The 22731-nt window shown below is 36.5% G+C and overlaps 1 protein-coding gene across 2 annotated transcripts in view; it reads left to right on the forward strand.

The window, feature by feature from the left end:
* The window catches only part of DCBLD2 (discoidin, CUB and LCCL domain containing 2), a 688558-nt gene that overhangs the window by 424524 nt on the left and 241303 nt on the right, over positions 1-22731 (forward strand). For both annotated transcript variants that reach the window (XM_057306591.1, XM_057306590.1), the window contains one exon: positions 4754-4831. The gene's annotated coding sequence lies outside the window, so the exon portion shown is untranslated. The remainder of the gene's footprint in view (positions 1-4753; positions 4832-22731) is intronic.

The following is a 22731-nucleotide window of genomic DNA, read 5'->3' on the forward strand; positions in this document are numbered from 1 at the left end:
TTATTTTATTTTTTATCTTAATCTGATAAATAATTTTTAAAATATTTTTACTTTGAGCAGACTTATTGATTCTTGTCTATTCTCTTGGACCAATTTTCAAATAAATATAAATATAAGCATTTTATTGATACTCAAGACAGCAAGAAAATTGGATTAGAATAATAATGAAATCAAATAAATTAGAAGTCCTATTATCATATGCACTTTGGACCAGTAATTGGTTAATCAAAAAGTCATTTAATGTGAGGAATATTTTTTATTTATTTATTTGTTTTTAAAGATTTTATTTATTTGGGAGAGAGAGCACAAGTAGAGGGGAGGGGCAGAGGAAGAGGGAGAAGCAGACTCCCCATCAAGCAGGGAGCCTGATGTGGGGCTCCATCCTAGGACTCCAAGATCATGACCTGAGTCAAAGACAGACACTTAACTGACTGAGCCACCCAGGGGCCCCAAAGAATATTTTTTAAATGATATATTGTTTAAAGATAATATTTTAACTTAATATACATAAATATCTTTTGGTTGGTGTGCTCCACAGTAGTTGTATAAAGACCATATTTCTCTAATTTCCAACTTTTGCTTCTTTAAAGTGAAAATTTAAACACATTTGCAAACTAATGTTGGTGCATAAGTCTTAAGATTTTGAGAATATTTTCCCAGTCATTTATAATTTTCTTATCTACACTTAATTTTAAAAGAAAATTTCAGGGGCGCCTGGCTGGTGCAGTCGTTAAGCGTCTGCATTCGGTTCAGGGCGTGATCCCAGTGTTCTGGGATCGAGCCCCACATCAGGCTTCTCCGCTAGGAACCTGCTTCTTCCTCTCCCACCCCCCCTGCTCGTGTTCCCTCTCTTGCTGGCTGTCTCTATCTGTCAAAATAAATAAATAAAATCTTTAAAAAAAAAAAAAGAAAATTTCATTTAGAAACATAAAATTATCATTCCTTAATCAGAGAACTGAACTTGGTTTTGATAGAAAAACTTTATTTTTCACTCACATTTCTTTAAGTTATATATTTGAATAAATTAAATAATTAAAAATAAAATAAAATTATTGAAAATAACACTAAATAAAATAAATAACATAAAGCAACAAAAAACCTGACTCTTCCTATCTCTACAACACGACTGATAGGAACAAAAATACAGTGTGGCTTGGAGAAGAAAACAGTCTCTGGTCATGAGTGTTTGCTATGCCATGAGCCTCCGTCACGTGATTTACGGGGAAAACAAAGAATCCATTCATCTAGCAAGTGACCAAAGGGGTTTTACTGCACATATATTCAACACAGTTCAAAATTTCTCTTAGATTATAATAACATGTAAGCTTTAAAAAGATTTAAAATGGAGAGAAAATTTCATTGGTGAATTTTAAATAAAGGTAATTTCAGTTAGAAAAATATAAAAGAAGATAGAATTAAAACTGGTTAGTATAGGTAAATAAGCAACAAGAAACAGAAATAGGCACTTCCTCAGAATGTACACAAAAGTTAATTCCGAGCGAGTGAAGTAGAGGTAGGCTTCTGTTTGCTAAGAATACAAGGAGCAGAGAACATGAAAAGGTCTCTTATAACAGACATTCCTTAAATGAATCGGGAAACCAGAAATGACAGAGAACAAAAAAAAGAGAATCGAGTGGCAAGCACATGAGCTGAGGCATGTCTGCTCTTGGGGATGTGCTAATCTTGGGTTTTAACCCAGACTGAACCAGAAGCAGAAACTGTGGGATTCAGAAAATCAAGGAGTTGGAACTGAGGCCACGAGAATAAAGCTGGGACCTGGCTGGCCTGTACTCAAAAGGTTAAAAGGAAAAAAGAAAGGAAAACTGCACTGACACAGGAGAATATAAGGATGTTTACTCTAGCCTGAATTTTGAGTGGCTTAAAAAAAAAATTCTCAGTTGGGTCTGTACCAAACATTGTCTGGTTTGGGAAAGAAAGGGCCATAAAAATTGCTCTTGTAACAGTAATACTTCTGAGAGTCATGGAATAAGAAACACAAAAATTCCTTGATAGGACATGCTTTCAACCTAGACTGCACAGGATTCCTGTAAGAATGAAAATGAGTTAACAATACAATTGTAAAAGGAAACAATCCACCACGAATGAGATAGCAGAAAATAGAATAATGGCAGAAAATAGAATCTGATAGGGATTCTGAACTTAGTGTGTGTGTCTGTGTGTGTATGTGTATAATTGATTAAAGAGAAAAAAAACAATATTCAAAGATACAAGAAAAGGATACAAAAAAGCATAAAATAAAATAAAGAGGAAATCAGAGAGGGAGACAAACCGTAAGAGACTCTTAACCATAGGAAACAAATTGAGTGTTGCTGGAGGGGAAGGGAGGGGAGTGGGGGGATGGGGTGACAGTCATTACAGAGGGCATGTGATGTAATGTACACTGGGTGTTATATGCAACTGATGAATAACTGAGTCTACCTCTGAAACTAATGATACACTATATGTTAATTAATTCAAATAAAATCTAAAAACTATGTTATTTAAAAAAGATCTACTGATAAAAAGAGATTGATAGATGGAAAAATGTATGTACATCAAGTATAGTAAAATGTTTATAGTAGAATATAGGTAGTGGGTATACAGGTGCTTAATGTCAAATTATTTCGATTCTTACATGTTTGTAAATTTTCATAATAAAATATTGGGAGGAATATACTATGAACAAAGGATAGCCACATATAAAAAGAATCAGCTAGAGAAAACTATAAAAGCTGGACAAATATTTATAAAACCATTTGCAGTCATTAGCTGTAAACAAATGACCTCAATACCAAAGGATCATAATAAAACTGGAATAAGCAAGTTTGGGAACAAATAAAAATCATCTCACCATCAGAATACATCTCAAATTTTAAGGACAGAGGTTTAAGTGTAACATAGAGTAGAGGCAGTGGTACTCAGTGTGGGTAACTAGAAGCATCAGCCTCACCTAGAAGCTTACTACTAAAGCAAATTTGGGGGCTCCTCCACAGAGTACTAGAGCAGAAACTTTAGGGTTAGGCTAGCATTCTCTTCTAAAAAGCTCTCCAAGATGCTTCTGTTGCTCTCTTGATCATCACAGAATCACTGGTTATAAGGAAATAGAATTTCTGATAAAAGATAGCTAAGAAAAAATTAGTGATAAAAATTAGCAATAACTTAATCATCAGAGAATTCCCTTTCAAGTCCAAAATGAAAAGTATTACGCTTCTGTTTAATAAAGTACTTGCAAACAATTTTACTACCTACATTTAAAAATTATGGTGATTTTTGTTGTCAAATCGTTAAAGCTGATAAGAAAGCTCAGCAAAGTCTTGTTGGATGTAGGACTAGTGTACAAAATTATAAAAAACGTAAATATATTTTTACGAAGCAGAAACACTTATGTGATTTTTAAAAGACTTACAATAAAAATAAGGTACCTATAATCATGACAATAAAAGATGTGCAAAAACCTTATAAGGAAAAATATAAAGTCTTACTGCGAATCCTAGAAATAGCTGTGAGAGAGATCTTGCTGGATGAGAAGATTCAATATCACAACAGTGCAGCGCTCCCAGAATGTGTGTATGTGTACATTTCAAAAATTTTTTGAAGAAAAATATTTTTAAAAATTGGAGAATATCTTCATGTAGTGAAGGATTATGTAATCAAGACACATAAAAGCCACACATGAAGGAAAAGATGGATATATTTGACTACTGAGTTTAATTCTGTTATTTGACAAAAGACTACAAATGAAGTGAAATACAGGACTCCGGATTGGGATGAAATATTGATAATACCTAGAACCAACAATTAACCACTACCTAAAATATACAAACAGCTCTTATAAATCAGTTAAAGACAAACTTAAGAATGGGTGGAGGTTATGAGCAGGCAATTCACGGAAGCATAAACCTGAATGATCCAAAATATACGAAAAGGAGAAAAGGAGCCACTTTTTCATAAGCTTCCTGTCCTTGCAGTTAACTGTTGGTAGTGTACAGAGAGCAATAAATGGGTATTGTCAGTCTTCCATTTTTAACTCCTATTGCTTTGAATTAGTAATTTGCAAATATTTTTGCAAAGGATATTACCATGGTACTGTTTACTCATCCGATTTTGATTTGAAGGCTTAATTGGGGTGATTATGTACTCCAGCTGCTTTTGCTTTTCAGCTAGACCTAAGAAGCCCATTTATTTATTAATTTAGCGACTTAATTTCTGTAAAATTCTTTGAAATGAGAGTGTTTCTCTTACCAGCTAAGAGTGAGAAAAAGAAAGGTTTTTGTTTTTGTTTTGTTTTTTTAAATGTCTCCTCGTGTGCCTCACAATTAAGAGTCATTCCCTGAAGACATTAAAAACTTCAGGAACGGGGAAAATGTGTAAAAGTTTATACTTGGAGAAGCTGTGGAAACACTGGAGCTGGAAACATTCTAAATTAGGAGATTAGGTTATATGCATAAGAATTCAAAGGTGACCAGGATCAAATCTGAAAATTAAGTGGAGGTTGATAACAGCTAAGAATTAGGAGGGTAACTCGCTGAAAACTTGTTGTCACAAACTGGCTTTTTCAGACTAATTTACCTCTTATTAAGTATGGCAATTTAATTTTTAAAAATTCTATTTTAAAAACCGTCACTGAGCGGAAAGGTGTCCAAATTTCTATGTTAAAGAATGGTTAGTGAGTTGGCTTTGGAATCAGATTATGTGGATTGAAATGCTGGTTTGTTGTATGCCTTTGAGCAAATTTCATGATTCTCTGCCTCAGGTCCCTTATCTGCAAGATGGAATGGTTAATACCACCGACCTCATAAGATCAGTATAAGGATTGGAAGAGATAATACCAGTAAGTACACCGCATCTGAAAAACACTAAACACTAGATAAAATTTAGCTATAGGTTTTCATACCACATCTAAGGGAAGCCTGTCTGTTTGGATCTCAAAGCATATAACTAATATACTATAGCTCACCTACTGCCAATTTTTGTACCTGGAAAATGCTAATTGCTCTCTTTTTAACTGGTCTCTTTTTAAGGGCTGTAATTAAAAGCTAAATGTTAGGAGAAAAACAGGATACGTCAATGAAGATAATAATAGAATACGTCATGAAGATAATGTTTTTTACCACCTAATTTCATAGTTAATATAGCTGAACCCTGAGCATATGTGTATTTCTGAGGGAATACACAGTTTAGATCTGACCGCTGATACTACACACACACACACACACACACACACACACTCACACCCCAAATATGTAGGTCAGCCAAAACCTGGATACACATAATTTGCATTCCTAAATACCATGGGAAAAAGTCATCGCTGTGCTGAAATGGACATTCCATATATTCTTTGCTGTTAACCAGAAGTGAAAATATTTTCCAACATAATTAAAACGTGATTAGAACTACAAAATGTGAAGTATGCATTTTAAAACCATTTTGAGCCCAAACCATTAAAACCAAACTTTTAAATTTGCAAACGGGGGAACCTAGTATCACAGGTATTACACAGGGCTAGAACACAGATCTGTTAACTCTCTGTCCAATATTTTTCCCAGCCTAAAGTTCAGTGATGACTTTTCCAGTTGTGTTTATAAGTTTATAATGGCTTAAATATGACTGCTTATAAGGAAAAGCATGTGCTGAACATAAGCTTTGTGCCCCACACTCAGCTAGACACCATGGGGAGATGTGTAGTGTTTACGTGTGGCAGTGTTAATAAAGAGAGCCGGAAATTGTTTTTGCAAAACATGACTGAATAAAAAGTAATGTATGATATTTTCACTTTCAAATATAGTGTTGTGGTTAATAGTGAAGGATCTTAACTTAAGCCGGTGTGGGTCCAATATAGGTTTTACTAACTCCTAGCTATGAAACTTTGGTCAAGTTATTTAACCTCCCCAAACCTGAATTTTCTCTTCTTGTAAAGCAGGATTTGTGGACCTTGGGGGCATTTTGCTAAGTAAAACAAGTCAAACAGGGAAAGACAAATACAGTATGATCTCAGCTATATGTGGAATCTAAAAAACAAAACAAATCTGAACTCATTGAAAGAGAGAACTGATTGGTGCGGTGGAGGAGGGTAATGGGCAAAATGGTTGAAAGGGCGGTCCAAAGGTACAAAATTCTAGTTAGAAAATAAATATGTCCTGGGATGTAACGTGCTGCCTGGCGACTATAGTTAATAATAATGCACTGCCTATTTGAAAGTTGCTGAGGGTAAATCTGAAAAAGTCTCATCAAAAGAAAATAACTTATAACTATGTGTGGTGATTGATGTTAACTACATTTATTGCGGTGATCACTTCGCAGTGTATACCAATATTGAATCGTGCTGCACACCTAAAACTAATAAATGTCGATCACGTCTCCATTAAAAATAAAACAGGGTTCACACCTTCCTCAAAGAATTGTTGTGAAGATAAAATGGCATAAATAGGCAAAAAGCTTCTGGGCCAGAACTTAGTGTACAGAGTAAGTAGTCCATAAATATGAAATCATCTTCATTATTATTATCATTCAAAATGTTATTAAAGTTCAACTGTCCTTGAAATGGAAAGAACTCCAGAGTTCCTTCCTTCTTGGCTATCAGTTCATAATCACCAAATTCTTTGGTTTGTCTTTGTTTTGTTCATAAACTTAGGCAGGAATACATTGGAGGGTTATTGTTAGATTCCAATAGGATCAGCTATGTAGAATGCCTAGCCAAGTGTCCAACGTTTGGTGAAACGTAGGCCCCTATATCTTGCCTTCCTCCATCACAAAGAGTAGCTGATAGATATTTCTGTTGATAGGCAAAGCTAGGATTATTTTACCCAAATAAAGTGCCAAAACAGATGCCTAACACTTCTCTTAGATATGGTAAAAATGAGACACAAGTCAAAGTAGCAAACGATAGTGACTACTGAAAAGTGGAATGTTGGAGATGAAGGGAAAGAAGACTTTAAGAGGCTCTGGTTCTTTTACTCAAACCAGAAAACAAAAAATAATGATCCGAGAAATGAAAATTTTGCTAAAATGGTAACTGTGCTGATATAGGTGAAGAATTCAGTTTAGATAAAGAATGCAAAGTGAGAAAAATAGAGGATTTAAAATCAAAATTCTTGTTATTCTATAAGCATGTCAGATGAAGCTGCCAGATAAGCTAAACAAGACTCCAAAATTCTGTAATGATTAACAAAGAGTGATCAGTAGATGTTCCCTAAAGCAACACATGCTATGGTACAAATTTAAGATTATGAATTATATGTACATTACGAAGGGCAAGAACATGAAAGAACTAAAACTGGAGGGCCCCCTAGGGGCAAAAAGACTCAGAAGAAGGTAACAGAAAGCAAACTCATCTTCTTCATAATTTAGCCAAGATCTTTCCTGAGGAATTCATTATTAGTGCAACTGAACCCTGGTACAAAATTCAAAACCAATGCTATTATGGGATTCTCCCTGTACTAAGAATATTGGAAGCCATATATTATAGGTTGAATTGTGTCTGCCCAAAATTCACATGTTAAAGTCTTACCCCCAGTACCACATAACATGGCCTTATTTAGAAATAGGATTGTTGGGGGCACCTGGGTGGCTCAGTTGTTTAAGCATCTGACTTGGTTTTGGTTCAGGTCATGCTATTCAGGTCATGAGATCCAGCTTCCTCCATCGGGCTCCATGCTTAGCTCAGAGTCTGCTGGAGATTCTTTCCCTCTTCCTTTCCCTCTGCCTCTGCTCCTCCCCCTATGTACTCTTTCTCTTTCTCTCTCTCTAAAATAAATAAATCTTTAAAAACCAAAAAAAGAAATAGTGTTGTTGCAGATGTAATTAGTAAGGTGATGTCATACTAGAGTGGGGGTAGTCCCTAATCCAATATGACTGGTGTCTTTATAAAAAGGGGAAATCTGGACACTGACACACACATATAGAGAATGTCCTATGGAGATGAAGATAGAGATCAGGGTGATAATTCTATAAGCCAAGAAATGTCAGATTTCTAGCAAATCTCTAGAAGCTAGGGTGGAGGCTTAGAACAGATTCTCCCTCGTAGCCCTCAGAAGGAACCAGTCTTGCTGACACCTTGGTCTCAGATTCTAGCCTCTAGGATTGTGAGACAATAAATTTCTATTGTTTATGCCTCCCAGCTTGTGTTGCATTGTCACAACAGCCCTAGTAACCTAATGGATATTTCACCCTATCTGGCAGTATCCCAGTGCTGACCAGCATTGCTACTTGCTACAGAGAACTTTGTGTCTTCTTAAAAAGAATGAATTCTTTGATGTAACCAGAGGAATTCAAAGAGTACTTAAGAAGAGATATTTTTCTGTGTTTAAGGGAGCCCTAATAAATCTGGGATGCAAGTGAGGCAGGAATTGCTTATACTCAGTGAGCATGGCTTCAAAAAGAACAGGAGGGATCCAAAGATGTCACGCTGATTAATTCCATACAAGTGAAAACTACTGTCAGCTTGTTGTACATCATAATAAAAGTTAATACATTTAATTAGTCTTGCAAAGAGTATACAGTTAAGGAGGATTGACTATTTTGTTCTATCCTAGGGCCTAAATATTCTGTAAGTGATAGACTATCAGAACAGTATACACACATCACCTCATCTTATAAATGGGGAAGTGGGAACAAGAAAGACTAAGTGGGCTGTGCGGCCATGAAGCTGGCCCAGGCCAGAGGCCTTTTCTCACAGAGACTGAGAAGATGTTGAAGTCCTTGAATTGAATAAGAATCTCTGTCCCTAGACCTTGTCTGGTGTCAAAAGCTTGTTTATTCAAAGCATGGTCCCTGAAGTTAATCGTGCCAAAATGCTTATGAAACTAGCTATTTCTGCAGCAACTTCGATCTGGCCTCATAAGCCACTGAATCATTACGACTCTAGAATCCAGGTAGTTTGTGCCCTTTTTTTGGATCCTGACCTAATTATGGGAATAATGAACTTGAATAAAGAGAGCTTCTAGAGCTGATGAAGAAAGCTTCATAGACATGGCACTTGGCAAAGAACAAAATCTGGGAAGTTGTCTCATTATTAATCATATTTGTACCCCTTCTGTTTTCTTCTCATTCCTTGAAGATCAAGAACTATCAAGTGGAAAAACAACAACAACAAAAAAAAAAAGTGGAGTGCAATATATCTTAAAAGAGAGTCAACCCCCTTGATTTGCAAAACCAAGAAGAAGGAGACCCAGAATGATTGTGCCTTGACCATGGTTACATGGTGCGTTTGTAGAACTGGGGGAGACCAAGTTTAGCTCTCTTTAAATAATGCTACACTGCCGTCCCAGGGAAGGCCCTATTTTATATATATTTTTGTTCTATGTGAAGCGAAGCAAACTTCCTTGCATTGCTACTGATCAGTTTAGAAATGGATGATTGTCACATGTGAAGTATATAGATGGTAAACGATGCACGTTCTACAAGCTTGGCCAACCCCAGTCCCCTATATGCACTTCATAGCCTCAGCTTACAGAGCAAATGGATTCTCTTCCAGTCACTTCCACTCAAGGGTATTATGCTTCTGTATGAAAGCTTAGACATACTGATAGGCACCATGAAAATATACAAATGAATATAGTCAATAAACCTGTGCCAAATGCACACTTGGCCTTACGCTGTGACTCAGTGTTTTTTCAAAGTGCTCTAAGAGCAAGTTAAGTCTTTGGGGGCCAGCCAGAGCATATTTTTAAACCCTCTGAGCCAAGATCTCTGCAGTTTAGCTACTAACTGACAATGGTTGGCAGTCCTGAATTTGTTCAATCCAAGTGTACAAGGTCCCCACTTTCAATATAATGGCTGGCTCATTCCTATGGTGCAGAGCTAGCAAGCATTCCACTGAAATTAATAGGTTATACTCCTCTTATTGTGGAGGGGAGCAGGGAAAACCAACAGCCAGAGTCTACTGAACTCTTCAACCATTCCTAATTTATTTTTCCGGTGACTCCAGTCTAAATTACTCAATGTGTAGATCATAAGTTTTGAGTCATAAGGAGCACTCCTAGAATTTTATTAACCTCTTTTATTCTAATTGCTCTTCTGCCACAAGTCTGCATTTCAATTACATTGTGGGGGGGTTAATTGATAGCCTCACCAGGTACAGACATCAAAAGGAGAAAAGGGAACTGCATCTAGGACGGCTGTTTAGGCTAGAATATAATCAGGTTAGCAGTTCTATCATTTGTAAAATTGAGTCCTGGTTTAAATGAAACAGACAAATTTTCAGGAATAACAACTCTTTGCCTATCGTCTTCTTTTCTCCCATGTGCCAATCGAGAGAAACATTAATTTTGGTTAGGACATTGCATTTGCCGCTCTTGCAGGAGTTTAGGCCTATTTCTGCTTCATTTTTAGATTTCTCTATCTACTTTCAGATGCCTCAAAATTCTTAGAAAGAAAAAACTTTTCACTTCATATCTAGGGATTAAAGACTTAAAATACATGTGAATGTACTAGGCTACTCAATAAATATTAAATCAATGAATGATGTCTCTAAGGGAAATAATTTTCACATAAATGACTCACAACTCATTTGCTAAAACTGATTTTACTGAATTTGACTTCAAATGTAACCATTTGAATATTTCTTCCTAAAAAACCTGAAAACATATATTGTCACCATTTTTTAAGGGATGGTCAGTGGTCCCTTACACCTGTTGGAACGGGGTATAACAGTGTGGCATCCTCCATACAGGGAAGCATCCAGCTATAACAGAAATCGAACACACGGAAATACAGTTCAGAAATTCACCTGACAGCTAGCAGAAGGACTGTAGAGCCATGGCGTCCAAAAAGAATAACTTCTATTTCCAGTATTAACAATATTTGAGCTGAATTACCCTCTACCACATTTAAATAAGACATTTCCTCATTTAATGGGTTTGATTGGAGGAGCAATAGTAAACCTAGAAGAAAGAATATATTTGAAAATTATTCTGGCCTCTATTTCTTATAAAAATATATCTTTCCCTTAAAACACCTTATATAACAATACTCAAAAATGTTCATGGCAGTTCTTTTTTGTTTTATTTTGCTACACACAATCTTTCTTAACTGACTTGGTCTTGCCTAAAACTCTAGAAGGCAGACCCTGTCTAAAATGAAGAGTTTAAATCTCAGCAGGATTCTCTTTCCTGAGAGAAAAAAAATATTCCTTGTCATTTTTGTCTCAGGTTGTGGGGAAGTAGCCAGGAATTTTCGGAGGTAGGCTCCTTTGGTCAGCTTGCTAAATTTCTGGAATCAAAATATGCCTTCACTGGATTGGTTGCAAAAGTGATATTTGTTCAATTCCCACATTTGGGGGTTAGTGGGTGCCCCCAAATAGGAAATGTGACTGTCTGTCCAAGAGGTGTGGGAACGTCTGCTACGATTTCCTTTCCAGGGTATTGCTCTCACTGGGCTGGTGCATCTGGAATTCCTCAGCTTCCTTATGAAAATGTTGATGTTTATTCAGACTTTCTGAATCTTGACGTTGATGGTCAAATGCCTGTGGCCACCTACGCCCCTGGATGAGAGGCTGGCAGTCTTCAGGACCACTTATTCTACTGTCTGTCACGTATCACCAGAGACTTAAAAACACACCGGTCAAAGTCAAGTCCAGATAGACAATGTGTAAATGTTTAGTCTGAGGTGTTTTTTATCTGTGTCTCTTTCTTTTGACAACTTAAACTCAGCCTCCTGGTTTTGTTGATCTAGCTTCATCCTGACCAAAATGAGGCATAGACTGTTTTCTTATCTTGGCTCTACAAAAAGTATGACTCCTTTCTGATATGAATGAAGGAACTTTGTGAGAAACCTAGGATAGCTGAAATTGGTAGAATAATTTTACCTTTTAGTGAGATATGCAATTCATTCAAATTATATTGTCTAAGACATGACTATGATTAAATATGCATCACGTTTACACATTTTATTGTTGTATCCTAGTGCTCTCAAACTCCAGGCTTCTCCCCGTGATCCCTGAACAACATGAGACATCTATATAATAAAGGATAAATGGAGAAAGAAATATCTGCAGTCAATCTGAGGATTTCCATGGCTTATCCCACTGTACCCGGAATAAGTTTCTCCTTAAAATGTAGTTTATTCCATAATTAGACAAGGTTAATGTCTAAAAGCTAGCTAGTATTTGTCTTTCTAGCTCTGCTTTCACAGCTACATCGGAATCGGAAAATATAAAAATGTAGGCATTTTGATACAGTGGCTCAATATGACCCTCTAAGAGCATCAGACCAGCCAGCCAGATTAGTTCTTCAGTTTTGCAAGGCAAGGGTAAAGGACAATCCTAAGGAGGGAAACTCTCCCCTAGGGATGAGTTTGTAATTCAGGGGCTATCTGAGGAGCCAAATATTTAAATGAAGCACTTGAACTTACCCAACCTTTTGGCATTCCATGATTCCAGTCTAACTGTATAGATGTCTTAGATTTAAAAGACGAGGCATAAAATCTGTTTGCTGACAGACAGACATTTCTAACTTATTAATATCAGCACATCAAGGAAGAAAATGACTGGAACCTCTTAGAATTGCTTACATTGGCCAGCTGCCAAAACAAAATAATCATTTTTATGGGGTAAACCTTTGAGGATCTAAGCAGACTGATTTTCAGATAGGTTGCATGTATATACTCAGCATCTGGAAAACTTCTAATAATCTTCAAAATCTCAGTTCCATTTTTAACGGTGGACTAACCACAGCTATGGAAATGCTTGGACTGCACTTCCACACAGGATGTTTTGGGTGAAGTAAGGGCTAGCATCGTTGGGACTTGACTTCAGGCCTGGCAGTGCTTCTCTGAGCTAGCAGGTGTCAGAACTGACAGAATCAAGGGGGTAATGATCAGTAGAACATTGAAAAATGAAGTCAGCGAAGCTCCGCTATTCTCGTTGGTGTGCTCGGTGAAATGCACAGTCCCTGGACACATACATTTCTTCCCATGTTTCATTTCCCATTACATACTTGGTAAAAAAATAATTGGTATGTGATTTCATGTGTTTACATGTGTTTATTCATTCTCAAAATAATGCTAGGGGCCCCTGGGTGGCTCAGTCAGTTAAGCATCTGCCTTTGGCTCAGGTCATGATCCCAGGATCCTGAGGTTGAGCCCCCCATCAGGCTTCTTGCTCAGTGAGGAGTCTGTTTCATCCTCTCCCTCTGCCCCTCCCCCCAGCTCATGCTTTCTCCCCTCTCTCTCAAATAAATAAATAAAATCTTTTTAAAAAATGCCAACGTAACTTATTCAACTAATTTGAGAAGGAAAAAATCTATCAGTTGAGGTTTTTTCTGTTTATATTTCTTTTTTTTTTTTTAAGATTTTATTTATTTATTTGACAGAGATAGAGACAGCCAGCGAGAGAGGGAACACAAGCAGGGGGAGTGGAAGAGGAAGAAGCAGGCTCATAGCAGAGGAGCCTGATGTGGGGCCCGATCCCATAACACCGGGATCACGCCCTGAGCCGAAGGCAGACGCCCAACTGCTGTGTCACCCAGGCGCCCCTCTGTTTATATTTCTATATTTTTATATATTTATATATAAATTGTAATATATGTTATATATTAAATTATATATGCATATAAATTATATTGAGAGAGATTTTTAAGGAATTTGTTCACACTACTATGGACACTAGAAAGTCTAAAATCTGCAGGGCAGACTGGCCTTGAAAATTCCAGCAAAAGTTGATGTTGCAGTCTTAAGTGCAAAGGTAGTCTGGAAGCAGAATTTCTTCATCTTCCAGGGACCTCAGTCTTTTCTCTTAAGACCTTCAACTGATTGGATGAGGCCCACCCATGTAATGGAAGGTAATGTATTCAAAGTCTACTTACTGATTTAAATATTAATCACGTCTAAAATCTACCTTTGCAACATCTAAACTGACATTTGGCCAAACAACAGAGTACCGTGGCCTAGCCAAATTTATGCGTAAAATTAACCATCACACTATCTTACGTATATTCTAATTTTTATCACTTAAAAATGCTCAGAGGAGTGTGTGGCAAATTATGAACTTACAAATATATAAAGAATGAGCTATGGGTTTGTCATAAATTGCTTCAGTTTCACACTTCTAGTTGTCACTTAGCCCCTAATCTAGACTTTGCCTAGGAAAGATAGTATTTAAAAACTATCATACAGAGGCCTATAGATGTGCCAAAACAGCGTAAAGCTAACAGAAATCTAAATCAACACCATAAATAAATTTAGTAATAATACAGGAAGGAAATAGAGAAGTCGAATTTCCATTACAACTAAGCGCAGTGTGAATATGATGCTGGCAGCACAAACCCAGTCATAGGTTTGGGGGTTAGATTTGATTACATCTTTCTGAAAAGGCAGACATTGACTTAGGGAAATTTCTAGAGATAGTAATCATCTCTGCAGTAAAGTCTGACATCCCCTAGTTGGCAGAATCTGCTAGTTTAACTCTGAAACTTCGTGATAGGCAAATACTGCAAGCGGATGGCGATTTGGCAGTCCATTTCCAGAGAACGTCCTGAGTCACAGAGCCTGTAGGAGATTTCTGACCAGAAAGAAATTCTTGTTATGCGGTGGTTCACACAGACAGATTCTAAAAGATGATATAAATACAAAACTTCTTTTTAACCTTTCCCGATGTCTCATCCTTAATTCATTTATGATCTACTTGGGATGATCAACCGCAGTTTACCTAGGCTCTGGTCTTGCTTTGTGATTTCCACTTACTCTTTACTTTCATCCCCATTCTCTTGATCATTTCTCCCCAGCCCCCCCTTTCCTAGGATCTTGGCTTTACCTCCATCAAGGAGCATCTATAGGATGGACCTTCCCTTGTTAATAATTTACACTTCTTATACATGCCATCATGCCAAAAATAGCTCTGTCTCCTTGCCTTTTTATTAAATAGTTCTACTCTCACACTATTTGGAAAACAAAAGACAGAACTCTGCCCTTTAATATGCACTGTAAATTCTGTTTTCTTGGGGTCTAAAGATGTACACGTATGAAAATGAATCTGTTGCTATTGAATTGATCGATTTTTACATTTTAATTGTTATAACCTGTAGTGAGACCAAGGGTTTTTCAATGTTTGAAATAAGATTTTTTTTTTTTTTTTTGGTCTCCTCTGTTATTTTCCTACCTCAGATGTGAAGGGAAAAAAGACCAATTGCCTTAGCTTTAGCAATCTGAAAGCCATTCTTTATTTTTTCCATGACTGGTTAACAATAAGCCATTGGGACATCTGAAAACCACTCAGTTTAAAAAAAAAAAAAAAAAAAAAAAAGCGAAGTAGATTCTTTTGGCTCTTGCTTTATAGACATGTTTCATTTTATACCTGATATCTTTTGGTATGTTGAGACCAGTCAATGATGACTAAGAATCTTTGGTCTGGAAAAGTAATGAAATAAAAATACTTGAGTTTTATTCTATTCCCAATTTCATAAAGCTCACCTCATTAAGAAAGAAGTAAGGATTTCAAGAAAGCACAAGGCCAAAAGGATAAATATGTAAAATTTCTCTAGAATTAGGATGAACCTGTTTCTACTATCTTTTTTAAAGATTTTATTTATTTATTTTGGGGGGAGGGACAGAGAGAGAGGCAGAGAAAAATTCCAGGCAGACTCTGGCCAGAGTCTGCCATGGGGCTCCATCTCACAACCCTGAGACCATGACCTGAGCTGAAATCAAGAGTCAGGTGCTTAACTGACTGAGCCACCCAGGCCCCCATACTGTTTTATTTTTACTTTGCTAAAGCATTTGCCTTCCTGTCGCTACCCCTATGATGTCTATTACAAATTGGCTTTTAGGAGGATAAACATCCTGCTTCTTTGATACTTTAGTGCTATGGCCTCAAACTTTTTTGACCATGTAACCCTATCAATAAAATTATTGACTATATACCCACAATGTATATATATTTATATATAAGTTATACAACTTTAGCATTTTATAACATATTATGTACATTATAAAACTATACACAAATAATTTAAAGTGTGAAAAAATATTTAAAAGTTCTAAAATTTCTTTCTGTACCCTAGTTAATGATTTTGCACTTTTGTACACAGCATCCCATACCCTCTACTTTGCAGACCATTGCTTTAGCAAAGACTTTTTTACCGGCCCTTTGCTCCCAGGAAATTTCTCTTTAAAAGTCTGTCTCTTTCTTTTCCCCTGAAGAGCCAGGTTGCCTCCATTTCATTCTCCCAACTACCACAATACTTAGAATGTACCCTTAGCAAAGCTAATCCCTTATTTCTTCACTGAATGGATGGATAAATTTCAGACTGCATCCTTAACCTTGCTGTCCTTACACTAGTAACCAAAATCTCCTCATAATGCTTTCCTCCCTTAATTTCTGCCTCCTTCTGGGATCAATGGCTGTCAGGAACTCAAACCACTCAAGGTAGCCTAAGGACCAGAATGCACAAGGGGATACCCCTTTGGACCTCTGAGCAACTGGAACCAGAAAGTGACAACATGTAACCTAAGTTTCTTGATGATAGACATAAAGCAGGTATGAGGTGATATCTCATTGTAGTTTTAATTTTCATCTCCCTAATGATCAGTGCTGCTGAACATCTTTTCATGTACATGTTTGCCATTTGTATGCCTTCTTTGTTTTTTTTTAATTTTTATTTAAATTTTAGTTAACGTACAGTGCAATATTGGTTTTAGAAGTAGAATTCAGTGATTCATCATTTACATACAATACCCAGTGCTCATCTTAAGTGCCCTCTTTATTTTTTTAATAATAATATTTTTTATTATGTTAGTCATCATACTAAGTGCCCTCTTTAATACCCATTACCCATCTAGCCCATGCCCCATCCTGCTCCCTCCAACAACCCTGAGTTTGTCTCTATTGTTCAGAGTTTCTTGTGATTAATTTCCCTCTCTCCTTTTTTCCCCCTTCCCATATGTTCATCTGTTTTGTTTCTTAAGTTCCACATATGAATGAAATCATATGGTATTTGTCTTTGACTAACTTATTTTGCTTAGCATAATACATTCTAGCTCCATCCACGTCATTGCAAATGGCAAGATTTCATTCTTTTTGATGGCTGAGTAATATTCCATTGTATATATGTCACATCTTCTTTATCCATTCATCAGTTGATGGACATTTGGGCTCTCTCCATAGTTTGGCTATTGATGATAATGCTGCTATAAACATAAGGGTGCATGTGCCCTCTCAAATCCCTATTTTTGTATCCTTTGGGTAAATACCTAACAATGCAAATGCTCGAGCATAGGCTAGCTCTTTTTAGTTTTTCCAGGAACCTCCATACTGTTCTCCAGAGTTGCTGCACTAGTTTGCATTCCCACAGAGCAAGAGGGTTCCTCTTCCTCCAAATCCTCACCAACACCTATTGTTTCTTGTGTCGTTAATTTTAGCTATTCTGATAGGTGCAAGGTGGTAACTTATCATGGTTTTGATATGTATTTCCCTGGTGATGAGAGATGTTGAGCATCTTTTCACGTGTCTATTAGCCATCTGGATGTCTTCTTTGGAAAAATGTCTATTCGTGTCTTCTGTCCATTTAACTGGGTTATTTGTTTTTTGGTGTTGAGTTTGATATGTTCTTTATTGATTTTGGATACTAACTCTTTATCAGTTAGGTCATTTGCAAATATCTTCTCCTGTATGTCTACTTTGGGAAAATGTCTTTTTAATTCCTCTGCCCATTTTTAAATTGGATTGCTTATTTTTCTGTTACCTAGTTGTATGAGATTTTATGTAATTTGGATATTAACCCCTTGTAGGATATATGGTTTGCAAATATTTTCTCCCATTCTCTAGGTTGCCTTTTGCTGATTTTTTTTTTTCTGTGAACATGAATTTAAGTTTGTAGTCCCGCTTGTTGATTTTTGTTTTTGTTGTTGTGTTTTGGTGTCATACCCAAAAAATCATTGCCAAGACCAATTTTAAGGGACTTCCTCCCTATATTTTCTTCCAGGAATTTTATGGTTTTAGGTCTTCTGTTTAAACCTTTGATCCACTTTCTGAGTGGTGTAAGAAAAGGGTCCAAGTTCATTTTTCTGAATGTGGTTCTTCAGTATTACCATCACCATTTGTTGAAGAGACTGTCCTTTCCCAGTTGCGTTCTTGTTGAATACTCGTTGGCCACAAATATAGGGGTTTAATTCTGGGCACTCTGTTTTGTTCTATTGGTCTATGTGTTTATTTTTGTACCAGTACCATATTGTTTTAATCAGTATAACTTGGTAGTGAAGTTTGGAATCAATAAGTATGATGCCTCTGACTTTGTTCCTATTTCTCAGGATTGCTTGTCTGTGTGGGTTGATTTTTTTTGTTTTGTTTTGTTTTGTTTGTAATTCCATACAAACTTCAAGATTGTTTGTTTTTTTTTTTCTATTTCTGTTGGGGGTGGGGGAAAGCCATGGAATATTGATAGGGGTTGCCTTGAATCTGTATATGGCTTTGAACAGTATGGACATTTTAACAATATTAATTTGTCTGACCAAGAACATGGGATATCTTTCATTTCTGGGTGTGTCTTCATTGATTTCTTTCAACAAAGTATTATAGTTTTTAGTGTAGAAATCTTTCACTTCCTTAGTTAAATTCATTCCAATGCATTTTATTGTTTTTGCTACTATTGTGAATAAGATAATTTCCTTTATTTCTTTCTCAGATGTTTCTTTGTTACTGTATAGAAAGGCAACTGCTTTCTGTACATTGATTTCATATCCTGCAACTTTACTGAATTCGTTTTTTCATTATGTCTTGGGGATTTATTATGTATAAGAGCATATCATCTGCCATTTTACTTCTTTCCAATTTGGATATCTTTCATTTTTTTCTTGCCTCATTGCTGTAGCTAGGACTTCCAGCACTATATTGAATAAGAGTGGTGAGAGTACAGAGAATTCCCATCAATATAAATAAAAATAGGTCAACAACTCGACATATAATAGTGAAGCTTGCAAATTTCAGAGACAGAAAAAATCCTGAATCAACTAAGGACAAGAGGTCCCTACCCAACAAGGGTAAAAACATTAGACTGGCAGCAGACCTAGCCACAGACCCCTGGCAAACCAGAAAGGAATGGCATGATATATTCAGAGTGCTATATGAGAAAAATAGGCAGCCAAGAATACTTTATCTAAAAGACTGTTATTCAAAATAGAAGAAGAGATAAAAAGCTTCCAGGACAAACAGAAACTAAAAGAATTTGTGATAACTAAACAAGCCTTGCAAGAAATTTTAAAGGGGAAACATTAAACGAAGAGAGAGCCCAAAAGTAACATAGACCAGAAAGGAACAGACAATATAAAGAAACAGTGACCTTACAAGTAATGCAATGGCACTAAGTTTCTATCTTTTGATAGTTACTCTGAATGTAAATGGACTAAATGTCCCAATTGAAAGACACAGGGTATCAGACTGGTTAAGAAAGCAAGAACCATTGATATGCTGTCTGCAGGAAATTCATTTTAGACCTCAAAATACCTCCAGATTGAAAGTGAGGGAATGGAAAACGATTTATCATTCTCATGGACATCAAAAGAGAGCTGGAGTAGCGATCCTTATATCAGAAAAATTAGATTTTAAAACAAAGAGTGTAATAATAGATGAGGAAGGATACTATATGATAATGAAAGGGTCTATCCAACAAGAAGATCTAACAATTGTAAATATTTATGCCCTTAACATGGGAGCAGCCAATTAGATAAACCATTAATAACAAAATTAAATAAACACATTGATAATAATTCAATAATAGTAGAGGACTATTTAACACCCCACTTGCTGCAATGGACAGATAATCTAAGCAGAATTTCAACAAAGAAACAAGGGCTTTGAATGACACACTGAATCAGATGGACTTCACAGATATATTCAGAACATTCCATCCTAAAGCAACAGAATACACATTTTTCTCACATGCACATGGAACATTATCCAGAATAGATCACATACTGGGTCATAAATCAGGTCTCGAGTAGTACCAAAAGATTGGGATCATTCCCTGCATATTTGCAAGCCACAGTGCTTTGAAATTTGAACTCAATTACAAGAGAAAATTTGGAAAGAACTCAAATGCATGGAGGCTAAAGAGCATCCTACTAAAAAATGAATGGGTCAACCAGAAATTAAAGAAGGAGGCTAAAGAGCATCCTACTAAAAAATGAATGGGTCAACCAGAAATTAAAGAAGAATTATTTTAAAAAATGGAAACACAAAAAATAGGTAAACACAACTGTTCAAAACCTTTAGGATGCAGCAAAGATGGTCCTAAGAAGGAGGTATATAGCAATACAAGCCTTTGTCAAGAAACAAGAAAGGTATCCATTACACAACCTAACCTTACACCTACAAGGGCTGGAGAAAGAACAGCAAATAAAGTCTAAACTCAGCAAGGGAAGAGAATTAATAAAGATTAGAGCAGAAATCAGTGAAATAGAAACCAAAAGAATAGTAGAACAGATCAATGAAACTAGGAGATGTTTCTTTGAAAGAATTAATAAGATCGATATACATCTGGCCAGACTTATCAAAAACAAAAGAGAAAGGACCCAAATAAATAAAACATGAATGAAAGAGGACAGATCACAACCAACACCAAAAGAAATACAAACAATTATAAAAACATATTATGAGCAACTATATGCCAACAAATTAGGCAATCTGGAAGAAATGGATGCGCTCCTAGAGATGTATAAACTACCCAGACTAAAACAGGAAGAAATAGAATACCCAAATGGACCCATCACCAGCAAGGAAATTGAAGCGGTAATCAAAAATCTCCCAAAAAACAAGAGTCCAGGGCTGGATACCTTCCCACAGGAATTTTACCAAACATTTAAAGAGGAATTAATACCTATTCTTGTGAAGCTGGTTTCAAAAAAATGGAAGTGTAAGGAAAACTTCCAAACTCTTTCTAGGAGGCCAGCATTACCTTGATCCCAAAACCAGACAAAAATACTGCACCAAAAAGAATTACAGACCAATGTCCCTGATGAACACGGATGCAAAAATCCTCACCAAGATACTAGCCAATAGGCTTCAACAGTACATTAAAAGAATATTCACCACAACTAAGTGGGATTTATTCCTGGCTGCAAGGGTGATTCAGCATCAGCAAATCAATCAATTACATTATAAAAAGAAATTAATTATAGAATTAATAAAAGAAAGAACAAAAACCATATGATCGTGTCAATAGGTACAGTAAAAGCACTTGACAAAGTACAGCATCCTTTCTTGATTAAAACTCTTCACAGTGCAGAGATAAGGGAACATATCTCAATATCATAAAAGCCATATTACAAAAAGCCCAGAGTGAATACCATTCTCAATGGGGAAAAAACTGAGAGCTTTTCTCCTAAGGTCAGGAACACGTCCCCTCTTACCACTGTTGTTCAACACAGTCCTAGAAATCCTAGCCTCAGCAATCAGACAACAAAACGAAGTAAAAGGCATCTGAACCAGCCAAGAAGAATCAAACGCTCAAAATTCGCAGATGACATGAGACTCTGTGGAAATCCTAAAAGACTCCAACCCCAAATTGCTGGAACTCATACAGGAATTCAGCAAAGTGGCAGGATATAAAATCAATGCACAGAAATCTGTTGCATTTCTATACACTAACAAAGAGACAGAAGAAGAGAAATTAAGGAGTTGATTCCATCTACAATTGCACCCAAAACCATAAAATACCTGGCAATAAACCTAGCCAAAGAGGCAAAGGATCTGTACTCAGAATACTATAGAACACTCATGAAAGAAATTGAGGAAGACACAAAGAAATGGAAAAATGTTCCATGCTCATGGATTGAAAGAACAAATGTTGCTAAAATGTCTATGCTAATGAGAGCAATCTATACATTCAGTGCAATCCCTACCAAAATACCATCAACTTTTTTCACAGGGCTGGAACAAATAATCCTAAAATTTGTATGGAACCAGAAAAGACTCCAAATAGCCAAAGGAATGTTGAAAAAGAAAACCAAAGCTGGTGGCATCATGATTCCAGACTTCAAGCTCTATTACAAAGCTGTAGTCATCAAGACAGTATGGTACTGGTCCCAAAACAGACACATAGATCAAGGGAACAGAAGAGAGAACCCAGAAATGGACCCACAACTCTATGGTCAACTAATCTTCAACAAAGCAGCAAAGAATATCCAATGGAAAAAAGACAGTCTCTTCAACAAAAGGTGTTGGGAAAATTGGACAGCCACATGCAGAAGAACGAAACTGGACCATTTTCTTACACCATACATAAAGATAGACTCAAAATGGATGAAAGACCTAAATGTGAGACAGGAAATCATCAAAATCCTAGAGGAGAACAGAGGCAGCAACCTCTGTGACCTCGTCACAGCAACTTCTGGCTAGACATGTCTCCAAAGGCAAGGGAGACAAAAACAAAAATCAACTATTGGGACTTCATCAAGATAAAAAGCTTCTGCACAGGAAAGAAAACAGTCGAGAAAACCAAAAGATAACTGACAGAATGGAAGAAGATATTTGCAAATGTCTTGTCAGATAAAGGGCTAGTATCCAAAATCTGTAAAGAGCTTATCAAACTCAACATACAAGGAACAAATAATCCAATCAAGATATGGACAGAAGACATGAAGAGACATTTCTCCAAGGAAGACGTACAGATGGCCAGCAGACACATAAAAAAATACTCAACATCACTCGGCATCAGGGAAGTACAAATCAGAGCCACAGTGAGATACCACCTCGCACCAGTCAGAATGGCTAAAATTAACAAGTCAAGGAAAGGCAGATGTTGAGGA

The sequence above is a fragment of the Ursus arctos genome, unplaced genomic scaffold (genome assembly GCF_023065955.2).
Source record: "Ursus arctos isolate Adak ecotype North America unplaced genomic scaffold, UrsArc2.0 scaffold_4, whole genome shotgun sequence".
Classification (NCBI taxonomy): domain Eukaryota; kingdom Metazoa; phylum Chordata; class Mammalia; order Carnivora; family Ursidae; genus Ursus; species Ursus arctos.